General features: G+C 31.7%; 1 non-coding gene across 1 annotated transcript; it reads right to left on the bottom strand.

Annotated features, from left to right (window-relative positions):
• Positions 1-11,372: 11,372 nt before the first annotated feature.
• LOC139850765 (small nucleolar RNA R71) lies at positions 11,373-11,479 on the bottom strand. Its single transcript, XR_011760146.1, has one exon. It is a non-coding gene; the product is annotated as a small nucleolar RNA R71 (small nucleolar RNA).
• Between the last annotated feature and the right edge of the window lie 436 nt (positions 11,480-11,915).

Here is an 11,915-nt window from a genome sequence, read left to right as displayed (position 1 = left end):
AACCTTATTACTACAACTAACTTAAATTTATAATCACAAATTGAGATTACTAATTGGAATGATAATTGATACATAGGTAAAAGTCGTCTAAAAATATTAAAGCTTACAGAAAAAACTAAATCCCAAATGGAAATAACTTAAAAAGAAACTAAAATTTAAAAAGGCGTCGCAAAATTCTAAAGCACCTAAATCTTAGTCTAAAGAAAAAGCACTTAAGGAATTCTACGGCAAAGCCTAAAAATCTAGAAGTAAAAATAACTATGGCAATGACTATGAATTAAAACTAAATATGAGCGAAAAATACAAAAGTTACGCTAAAACGATTAAAAAGGGATAAAATATAAAAATATACTAAAAGTTGTAAAAAGTACAATTTTTATAAAAATATTATTTTTATATTATTTATTTATTAAAACTACTAATTTTACAAATTAATTAAACTAATTAATACTAAATACATAAATTAAATAAAAAGTAAAAGTAATTATAATAATAATAATTAGGTAGGGTTATAATAATAATAATTAATAATTACTCCGTAATTAATTGAGTTAGGGTTTCTGTCGGTGTCAGGTCCCCCCCGCGAGTCGCGGTATTTAAAGCAGCAAACCCCGCGAGTCGCGGGGTTTCAAAATTCAAACCTGGAACAGTTTAAAACTGACGCGTTTTTTTTTAATTTAATTAATCTATTTATATAAGTTAAATAAGACTTATCTTAAAAACTAAGATAAAAATAAAATACTTTATAATTTTATAAATAACAATCTAAAAAATAGATTTATATATAATTATTTTTTTTTCGGTTTTTATATTTATAAAATATATTTATAAAATAAATTAAATAAAACTTATATTTTTATAAACTAAAATAAAAATAAGAAACTTATAAAACTTTTAACAAACTCTTAAAAATATATAAATTTTTGTTTTTCTTTTTATATTTTCGAATATTTAAAATGTATTTTTATAAAAACGAATTTTAATAAAAGTAAACTAAAAATCTTTTTTTTTTTTATATGTTAGCGTTGCGCTTCTGGCTTTTAAGAGACTCCCCGGCAGCGGCGCCAAAAATACTTGATGTTAAAGCTAAGGGGTATAAAATACTATTAAATTTTAGCAGGAAATACTATTAAATACGATACAATTTTACACAAGATATTTATTTATTTATTGAATGGATATACTTAAACCTTGCTACAACACTTATAGGCAGTGTACCTAATCGTACAGTAGTGTAGTTTTTAGTAAGTCCGGTTCGTTCCACAGAGAATCTTTTTAAACAAAGCTTAACGCTATATTAGTTTACTTTTATAAAAATACAAATATATATAAGTAATATTATTATTATAAAGGGGGTTTTTTTTTTACCGTTTAATGACCGGTTTGTCGATTTTAAAACTTTAGTCGCAGTTAAAACCAAATGTAAAATAATAAATATAAATACAAGACTTAAATTAAAGCGTAAAGTAAATAACAATTGCGAATAATGAAAGTGCGATAAAATAAACTTGCGATAATTAAAAAGTACGATAATTAAAAGTGCAATTAAATACAATAACAATAAAAATGCGATAATTAGAAGTGCAATTAAATATAAAATAAAGGAAATTAAATATAAAATAAAAGAATTATGCTTATTTAAACTTCCGTAATCATGATGTTTGACGTGTTGATTTTTAGTTTATTCCCATGGGTTAATTGTCCTTTGTCCTGGATTATTTAATATGTCCGTCTGGTTTTTGTCCATAACGGTCCATCAGTCATAAATATAAAGTGCGAGTGTCCTCGTCAAATTATCCTTATACCCGAAGTTAAATATTCCAACTAATTGGGGATTCGAATTGTAACAAGGTTTTAATACTTTGTTTAATGAATACACCAGGTTATCGACTACGTGTAAACCAAGGTTTTACTACTTTGTTAACAATTACACCAATTACCCTTGAATGTAATTTCACCCCTGTTTTAATTATTCTAGTGGCTATTAATCCATTCCCGTGTCCGGTTAAATGAACGATTATTCGTACATATAAATACCCCGCCCATCGTGTCCGATCGAGTGTATATGGTAATTTATAGGGACGCCCAATTGTAAATCTTTATATTAACATTAACAAACTATCATTTAGTTAAACAAATATAAAGCCCATTAATAGCCCATAGTCTAATTTCCACAAGTATCGTTCTTTTATCCAAACCCCAATTATGGTACAAAGCCCAATTACCCAATTTTAGTAATTAGCCCAACATCATGATTACTTCGGATTAAATAAGCATAATAATAACTTAGCTACGAGACATTAAATTAAAAAGGTTGAACATAACTTACAATGATTAAAAATAGCGTAGCGTTACACGGACAGAATTTCGACTTACATCCTTACAACATTCGCTAACATACCCTTATTATTAGGATTTAAAATTAAAATTAAAATTAAAATATAAATTATAAATATATATTACGTATATATTGAGAGAAGAAGGAAAAAAGATGATGAAAAATGCTCAGAATTCGGTTGGCTTTATAGGGAGTTTCAAAGTTTGGGGCTCCGCGACTCGCGGCCCTTTTGGCCTTCAAACTCCGCGAGTCGCGGAGTTTGAAATTACAGCTCACCCATTTTGGAGTCTTTCTTGCCGACGGTTTTTATTTATTTATATAATATATAAATAATTATAAGAATTATTTAAATATTATATTATATTTATGTGCATAGTTGCCTTGTAATTTTTAGTCCGTTGCGTCGAGCGTTGAGAGTTGACTCTGGTCCCGGTTCCGGATTTTCGAACGTCCTTGCGTACAATTTTATATTTTGTACTTTGTATTTTGAATCTTGTACTCTTGTAATTTCGAGACGTTTCTTATCAATAATTGGAACCTCTTTGATTGTCTTTTGTACTTTTGAGCTTTTTGGTCGTTTGCGTCTTCAATTCGTCGAATCTGTCTTTTGTCTTCACCTTTTATTATTTAAACGAATATCACTTGTAAATAGAACAATTGCAACTAAAAGCTTGTCTTTCTTGAGGAATAATGCTATGAAATATATGTTCGTTTTTAGCATTATCATATATCAAGGGAAGAGTCTCATTAAAATATCGCAACTAATATTGTTGTGTCTAAACCACAAAATACTTCTTTTATTACTAAGACTCAATCTGCTTCTTTTGGTAATAAGTCTAGAATGAATGCATGAAACTTTAATAATAAGTAATTTAGTAGTAGTAGAGGTTTGAATGCTAATTATAAGTGTACCAAATGTGGTATGATTGATCACACTATTGATAGATGTTTTGAGATTATTGGATATTCTTCTGATATATTAGGAAACCTTTTAAATAAGGTGTTTCTAAATTTACTGCTAATAACAATAATTGTGTATCTAAGAATGCTATTGTGTCTGCTGGTAGTTCACCTTTTACAATTGATCAGATTTCAAAGCTAATGACTCTTATTAATGAAAAAGACAATTAATGAAAAAGACAATTAATGAAATGCTTCTTTGAATGCTAACATGTCATGTATTTTTGGGATAATAATAGTAATTTCAATTCTAACTTTGAATTTTTTTTTTTTTTGTAATAATATGTTTTAAAAAAATATCATTTAAATAATTGAATTGGTAATTCGGGTGTGATCTCTTTTAATTATTATAAAAGGAGCATTATCTCTCTTAATTAAAGAAGCTTAGCCCTTTATGACCATAGGATTATTTAAAACTTTTCATCTCAACCATCCATTTACCCTATTAGCTAACAAAAAAACAAGATTAGCTAATCATCCATTACAAAGTCTAAAATACCCTCAAATTAAATGGTCAATTACATCAGCTACCATTTAGTCAATAATCCTAAACTGTATCCATGTTTATCTCACGAACTAACCTAAATGGGCAACTAATACATCTAAAAAATTACGCTCACACTCCATCGATCTTCCATGAAATTCATCCTTGTTGCAACAATCATCATCTCCAACAGGAATCATGCGATTAGAGGCTGATGGATCACCAACAACTTAAACAGTAAATCAATAAATAAATTTAATTTTCATATGGATCGATCAGTGCCCTTAGCTTCAAATATCGGCATATGTACCAGTAATATATGTTATGTGTGGAAACGATTTCTGAGCTTCGAATTGTCCTGAGGTCCTCATCAGGTATATGATATCATCAGGTATATGATATCTTTATGAATATATCTATGGTTTGTATTTTAATTATAATTATATTAGACTTATATGTAAATAAAATGTTTCTTTGAATTCTTATATATTATTGTTATCCGAACTTGAGTCACATATAAATAAAATTTAAAGTTGTAATGGCGTGATTTTGTACACCTTTGCATTTAATTGATACTGGGCAAATTCATATATCATATTTAAAAAAATCTTCAAAATTTTCCTGGTCAATGGCAGGATCATTCTAGAAAAAATTCAAATACAAAAAAAATTGTAAAAGATTTCACTAAAACAGCTGTTATGCTGTTTATTTTTGGAAAATTTAAATTAATTAGCAACAATTGCGATTCAACGAAATCAATTTGATGAATTGTATATTATACTGCGAATTAAATTTTCAAACTTTCTACAATTCCTACCCAAATAGTGTATTCTAAATACCATGCTACACCAGTCGATTATATGCACTCAAATCTGTTTTCTCTTTAAGCATTCGATCAATTTACAAAAAAAAAAAAAAAAAAAAAAAAAACGTAATGGCTTCAGTTGTTCAACCTACTCCTTTGAACTTATTGACAATTGATGTTAATGGTGCTGTTGTTAGGGTTAAGGTTTTTGTAACATGGAAAAAACCCTATTTCAATAACCTTAACTCAGCAATGCCACTGGAGATGATTCTAATCGATGCTCAGGTGGGAAACTATGTGTTCATTTTATTTCTTAACGATTGGGTAGCATGTTACACAAATATTTATTTCACATTTTTTGTTCTCTCAAAAAATTAGGTTATTGAACAATCATATTTTTTAGGTTTATTTATGAATTGTTTGCATTAATTATTATGTTTCCTGTATACCAGGGCAATAAAATCCGAGCTTCTGTACCGAAGAGGTGGATTTCGTTTTATGAGCTGACTTTCGTTGAGGGAAAATACCTGAAATTGTCCAACTTTGGGGTTGTGGACTGTGATGATAAGCTGAAGTTAATACCTAATGCTCTTAAGATAAGCATCTTTAGATCGACTACTATTACTGTGTGTCCTTTGTTCGACATTGTAACCGAGGGGTACAGCCCGGTTCATTTTCAAGAGCTGTTGGAGTGAAGATTTTCAAAGGATGCAGTTTTTGGTATGAGTTGTTAACCCTAATTGATTTTATTTGTTTTATATATTTTTAAATACAACTATGCAGTTCATGGTAAATGATGTCTAAGATAATTACATATTTTTAATAATTACATATTAGGCTGAAATCTCTTTTATGTTCTTTTAAACAGATGTTCTTGGTGCATTGGTTGAAATGAAACCAATGCGTATCAAACGTGAGAATGGAGTTGATAACAAGTCCTTGGAGTTTACTTTGAAAGATAACAGGTATTATTCCTGATAAAATAACATGAACTGGTATAAACAATCCATTAAATATTTCAAACTTATGTATGTGTCATGTGCAGTGGTATTGCAATTAGGTGTGCCTTATGGCTCACCATGCTACTAGAGTTTTTGAGTACGTGTATGCTAGAAAGAATGCTATCGACTCCATTGTTCTACTTATGCACAATTGTAAATTAAGAGAATGGCAAGGTAAGACCATAAAAATAACTACACCAACAGTCTATATGGTTGATTATGTTTAAAATTGTAGACAAATACCATTTAAGTACTGACTATTTACTGTATGCCACTTATTAGGTATTCCACAAGTGCGTAACCAGCTCTGGGGTTGCCGTGTGCATATTAGCAATGATATACTTGCTATCAACCGCTTTAAGGCTGAGTAAGTTATAGCATCTATGTATTACCACTACAAAAAAAATATTGAGTTCAACATGTTGAAGTAAATAGTATATCATCATGCTTTTGTGTAACACTATAGGATTGTAACTGAAGAGGGAGTCAACTTACAATCTACTCTTGGTGATATTCAAACCCAAACCTTACTCGAAACGGCAATTGAAAACTTCAAAAAGCCTGAGGCAAAAACCTGTCAGGAGGTTGGAGATGTTCATGAGGTTAGTTGTATTTATGAATATTTAAAAAAACTCATTGTAGCATACAATATAATCATAAATGCTCACATGTAAATTTCCCGTTGCATTAAATATAGGTGACTACCTGTGTAGTGAGGGGTCGAGTATCAAAGTTTTGTGATGAAGAAGCTTGGTACCGTTTAAGTAGTGACTATTTACTGTATGCCACTTATTAGGTGTTCCACAAGTGAGTAACCAGCTCTGGGGTTGCCGTGTGTATATTAACGATGATATACCTGTTATCAACCGCTTTAAGGCTGAGTAAGTTATACCATCTATGTATTACCAATACAAAAAAATAGTGAGTTCAACATGTTGAAGTAAATAGTATATCATCATGCTTTTGTGTAAAACTGTAGGACTGTAACTGAAGAGGGAGTCAACTTACAATCTACTCTTGGTGATATTCAAACCCAAACCTTACTCGAAACGGCAATTGAAAACTTCAACAAGCCTGAGGCAAAAACCTGTCAGGAGGTTGGAGATGTTCATGAGGTTAGTTGTATTTATGAATATTTAAAAAAAACTCATTGTAGCATACAATATAATCGTAAAAGCTCACATGTAAATTTGCCGTTGCATTAAATATAGGTGACTACCTGTGTAGTGAGGGGTCGAGTATCAAAGTTTTGTGATGAAGAAGCTTGGTACACGTACGTTTGCAACGTGTGTCATAAAAAAGTCGAAGCAATTTGGTGTGTTGACACAACTTCAACTAAATATAATTGTGTGAATTGTGGTGATGTGAAAGACGTTTCTCCAAGGTATTAGAAAATTTATTAAATAATCAGCTACATTATGCATATAAAAGAATTGTAATGCATGTTTAGACCATTTTGCTGACTACAAAAATATGTTTCAACACTCTTGGAATTTAGCAAACTAATATATTCTATCATTACAGAATCAAAATTACTATTGAAGTTGAAGACACATCTGGATCATGTTCATTGGTGGTATTTGATACACAATTGTCAAAAATGATGAAGAAAAGTGTGAATTAGCTGAAAATGTTAGCTGAATGTGTGAGTATCTCCTGTTTAACACACTTTCGATGAACTTATATTGTACTGGACTAATAATCTCATATTTCACTAGCTGAAATTGTTTCCTATAATAAAAAATATAATATGTGAACTTCAATTATATCATTTCTTGAATAACATAAGATAAATATTCATTTAATGTCATTGTATCCTTCAAACATGTAGTCCGTTGATGCGCATGTTATTCCTAACGAGCTAAAGGAATTACTGTACAAGCCCTTCGTGTGGATGATACGAATCACTGACTTCAATCTAAAATACAATTATCCGGGCTATACGGTTGATAATGTAACTGATGATATGGAAGTCTTTGAAGCTATTGATACTAAGTTGAAATCTGGATCTGTTGTGCACACCAATGCTTCCATTTCAGCTGATATCACACCTTTTAAGGTATATGCCATTAAAAGTTATGTAGGTTACATTCACATTACCATACAATATAATATGATCACATATCATTAATACACACGTACAATGAATAATTTTTGTAACCTCATTCATGCTAGACACCTGCTGATGTCAAAATTACACAATATGCTGAATTGGACGTCAATCAGTTTACCAAGCGTAAACTAACAACTTGCAAAGAATTGAACGAGATGGATGAGGTATAAATGAACGTAATTGTGTAAAAAAAATAGTACTTTTTCATCATTATGTACAAATTGATTCAGTAAATTTTACCTTTCAATTAGGTAAACAAATGTGTTTTGAGAGGTAAAATTAGTGGGGTTGCTACTGAGGATGGGTGGATTTCCTTCACTTGCCGAAAGTGCAAGACAATGGCTGGACCAAAGTACAGTCATATGACTGTAGCTGCTGGATTTGAATGTAGCGCATGTGGTGTTGTTACGGACGTTATTCGAAAGTAAGGAATTGTCTGTTTTTTAAGTTAAATTATATATATTAGTTGAATCATAACCTTACTAAATGTTAAATGACAATAATTTTAAGCACAATTGGCAGTAACATTACTGATTATTAAAATCCTCCGCACAGCTCTTGAAATTGAGGATGAGACTGGTAGCTGTACCTTAGTGCTATTTGATGATTCACTAGCAACCTTGCTGAAACTAACTATTGAACAACTACAAGATTTGGCTGAAAATGTAAGCATACGTATTCCTTAATGTCACTCAAATCTATTAAATGAGTTTTTTCGAAATACCCCACATCCAAATACATACATCTTTATATATTTATTTTATGTTTTTCAGGCAGTGGATCCTACCACTGTATCAGATGAGCTTAAGGCAGTTTTGGGGAAGTAGTATGTATTTTTGGCCCGTGTTACTGACTGCAACATCCAATTGAACTATCGTGGTTATACTGTGTTAAACTTATCAGACTCTGAAGAGGTTTGGAAGGCAGTTGATCAAAAATTCAAGGAAAAATGGGAACTATCTGATTTAGCAAACAATTCACCAACACAGCAAGTCTGTATCACCTCATAAAGATAGACTTAAATGTGTGCAATGGCAAAATATTTAACCGTTAACTTAATTATGCAACAGGAAATTGCATTGAAAACTCCAAGCACAAGTGGTTCAACCAAATGGAAGACTGAGCATGGACAAGATGATGATGAATGTGATACCCCAACTGGTGATAGCATCATATATTACTATATTATTAATATTATATATGATGCATTGAGGATTTTTTTTTTGAGTGATTTACATTGTTTTATATATAATGCATTGATTTATATACAATGGAAATGTTGTCCAAAATACAAAGTATCCACGAAATCATACCAAACACAAATGTATATAACTACATACACATGTATTATTAAAAATATTATTAATGTCAAAATTCTTATAAAAAAACCCGCGAAGCTTCGGGTATTTCACTAGTATTGCTTAATTTACACATATTTATTCGCCCAATATCGGTCTCATTTTGGTCCATTGGATACGAATTGGAGCTATTTTGGAAGACATTTGATAGATTTGGGTTTCGAGAGCCGAGAAGATTATTGGTACGTTTTTTAGCTCATTTTAAGGTATTTCTATGTTATTTTATCAGCGGTGCCTTAATGTGACGCAACAAGTTGGTTTTGGGCATTTTATGGTGAAAATTAGAGGAGGAATTTGTGCACGAGTTAAGCCGCGGCGCGGATTATAGCTGGTTTTGAAGGTCGAGCGTTTAATAAAAATTGGAGTTTTGGCAAGAGTTAAGCCGGGTCGATACTTGGTCGGGTTTTTGGGCTATAAATAGGGAAATTAACCCTAACTTTTTCACACTTTTATCTAGACGAATTCCAGCAGCTTTGGGGCGACTTTTGGTGATTTTTGGGGAATCCCAACTTCAATTAATCAACTCAATCATTCCGGGAACGCGTTTCGATTCGTCTATCGTTCGAGATCTCAATTTCAACTAGGTTTAATTCTTATCAACATAATGAATATCTTAATTGCTTATTTATGATTTTGTTTTCAGTCATGATTGTTGGCTAAGCTTTCAATGCTTGTCTAGATTAATAACCAAGGTTTTGGATGTTATGATTTATGGTTTATGAACTTATGCATGTTTATTTCAATAGTTTGAATAAAAGATCAATTCTTATTGATGTTTAACTTTATGAACTTGATTTATTAGTGTATTTGTTTGATAAAGAGAACTCTTGTTGATTTAATACACTAGTTTACAATTGATTTGTCTTAATTGATTGTTTGCTAAACCGGACCAAGGGGGTAAATTAAGTTTAAACGGTTAAACGATATAGGGGTGAATTGTGTAGAGCGAACACAAAGGCAATTGTTATTCAAATCTTTGATCTAGTTAATTAATTAGTCACAAATGAAAAGGTCTTAGGTGCCAGGGAACCCTACATCTAGTAATTCTAGTTTGAATACTTGCTAAAGAGAACTCTTGGCGAGTCGACTGAGTAATTTGCATGTATTAAGTCTTAAATTGGGCTAAAGTATAAAAACATCCAATTCCGAGGGTAAAAGGTCTAGACGAACATTTCCATTCTATTGATATCAAATTATCTTAATTCCTTTCTTGTTTTACTTTTTATAAATCTAAAATCCAAAAATATTGTTTTAATTTTCAAATCAAAATCTTGATTTCGCTAATCGTTAAATAGCCACAAAACCATTATCTCGTACTTTCAATTTTAATAGATTAACTTAGTTTATTTCCTTTAGTTGCAATCTTAATTCTCACTTTAAATTGTCCTTGAAACGATTCGGATTTACCAACTTTATACTATTGCACGATCGGCTCGTTAGTGTGTAGTAATCTTTTAACTGGTGTTTTCCATTATAAATTATAGACACGATTTTACACATCAAGTTTTTGGCGCCGCTGCCGGGGACAGTTGTGTCGAAAATTAAGATTGTTATCAAATTGTTCTTAGTTTAGTTTTAATTGTAGTTTATTATCTTTTTCATTTATTCTCAATTGAATCGGTGCGTTTAATCGGTTGTTAGTTGTGATTTTGTAGTTACAGGTAGTTTATGCCAGATACTCGTTCTTCAAACGCAGAGTTATTTTCACCTTGTTCAGAACCAGAAAGAGTATTTTGGAGTCGTGATATGGGAGAGTCATCTGATTCTGACATACTGGATTCAAAAACTGATATTCCCACTGCACCATCAACTAGCGCACCTGTAATTAATTTGGAGAGTTTTTCATATTCGGTTGTTTTTGAATCTCAGAATTCACCAATTGTTCAACCACCACCTGAGATTCCTGTTATACCTGAGGTTCCAGTAGTTAATCGAATGGCTCAACAAGGTCAGAGTATGGCGGAAAAGATGAAGGCCTCCCGAGTAGGCCAGGGTCACGCTATCAGAGTTCCAGAAGTTAGGAATGATTTTGAGATCAAAGGCCCAATTCTCAGTATGATTGCGACGAAATGTCATTTTGGAGGGGAACCAAACGAGGATGCTAACTAGCATATTCATATTTTTCTGCAGATTTGTGGGTTATTCAAGTTCATTAATGTCCAAGATCATGTCATTTATTTGAAGCTTTTCCCATGGTCCTTAAAGGGGAAGGCTAGAATTTGGTTAGACAGTTTACGTGAAGGTACGATAGAGGATTGGAATACTTTAAAGGAAAAGTTCTTGAGCAAATATTTTCCTGCATCAAAAGCTACTCGACTTCAGCAAGAAATTTCTCAGTTTCGTCAAAAGCCTAACGAGACTCTTTATGATGCTTGGAATCGCTTCAGCCGATTGTTGCGATCTTGTCCTCAACATGGTTTAGATACTTTTGCTAAGGTACAAATTTATAAGGGATGTAATGTTAGTACTCATATTACCATTGATCAAGCAGCAGGAGGAAGTCCCATGGAAAAGACCGAAGAAGAGGCAATAGGGATAATTGAGAAGCAAGTTGAGTATTCTCATGAGTGGCATGAGGATAATGATTTGGGTCGTTCTTCTTCTTCATTTGCAGTCACCGGAGCTTACGATGATTTTGCTTCCATTAATGCTAAGTTAGACAAGTTTGGAAGACACTTGGAGAAGGTTGACAAAGACATCCACAGGATGATGGTTGGTTGTGAATTCTGTGGTGGTTTCCATTTGGGTAAAGATTGCGATGCAGGGTTGACTATGAACCAGAAAGAAGAGATCAATTTTATTAGTCAGCAGGACAATAATCAGTTTCAAGGGCGAGCTCAGTTTAACAGGAATTTC

The sequence above is a fragment of the Rutidosis leptorrhynchoides genome, chromosome 5 (assembly GCF_046630445.1).
Source record: "Rutidosis leptorrhynchoides isolate AG116_Rl617_1_P2 chromosome 5, CSIRO_AGI_Rlap_v1, whole genome shotgun sequence".
NCBI classification, from domain to species: Eukaryota; Viridiplantae; Streptophyta; class Magnoliopsida; order Asterales; family Asteraceae; genus Rutidosis; species Rutidosis leptorrhynchoides.
This window is presented reverse-complemented; position numbering and strand designations above follow the sequence as displayed.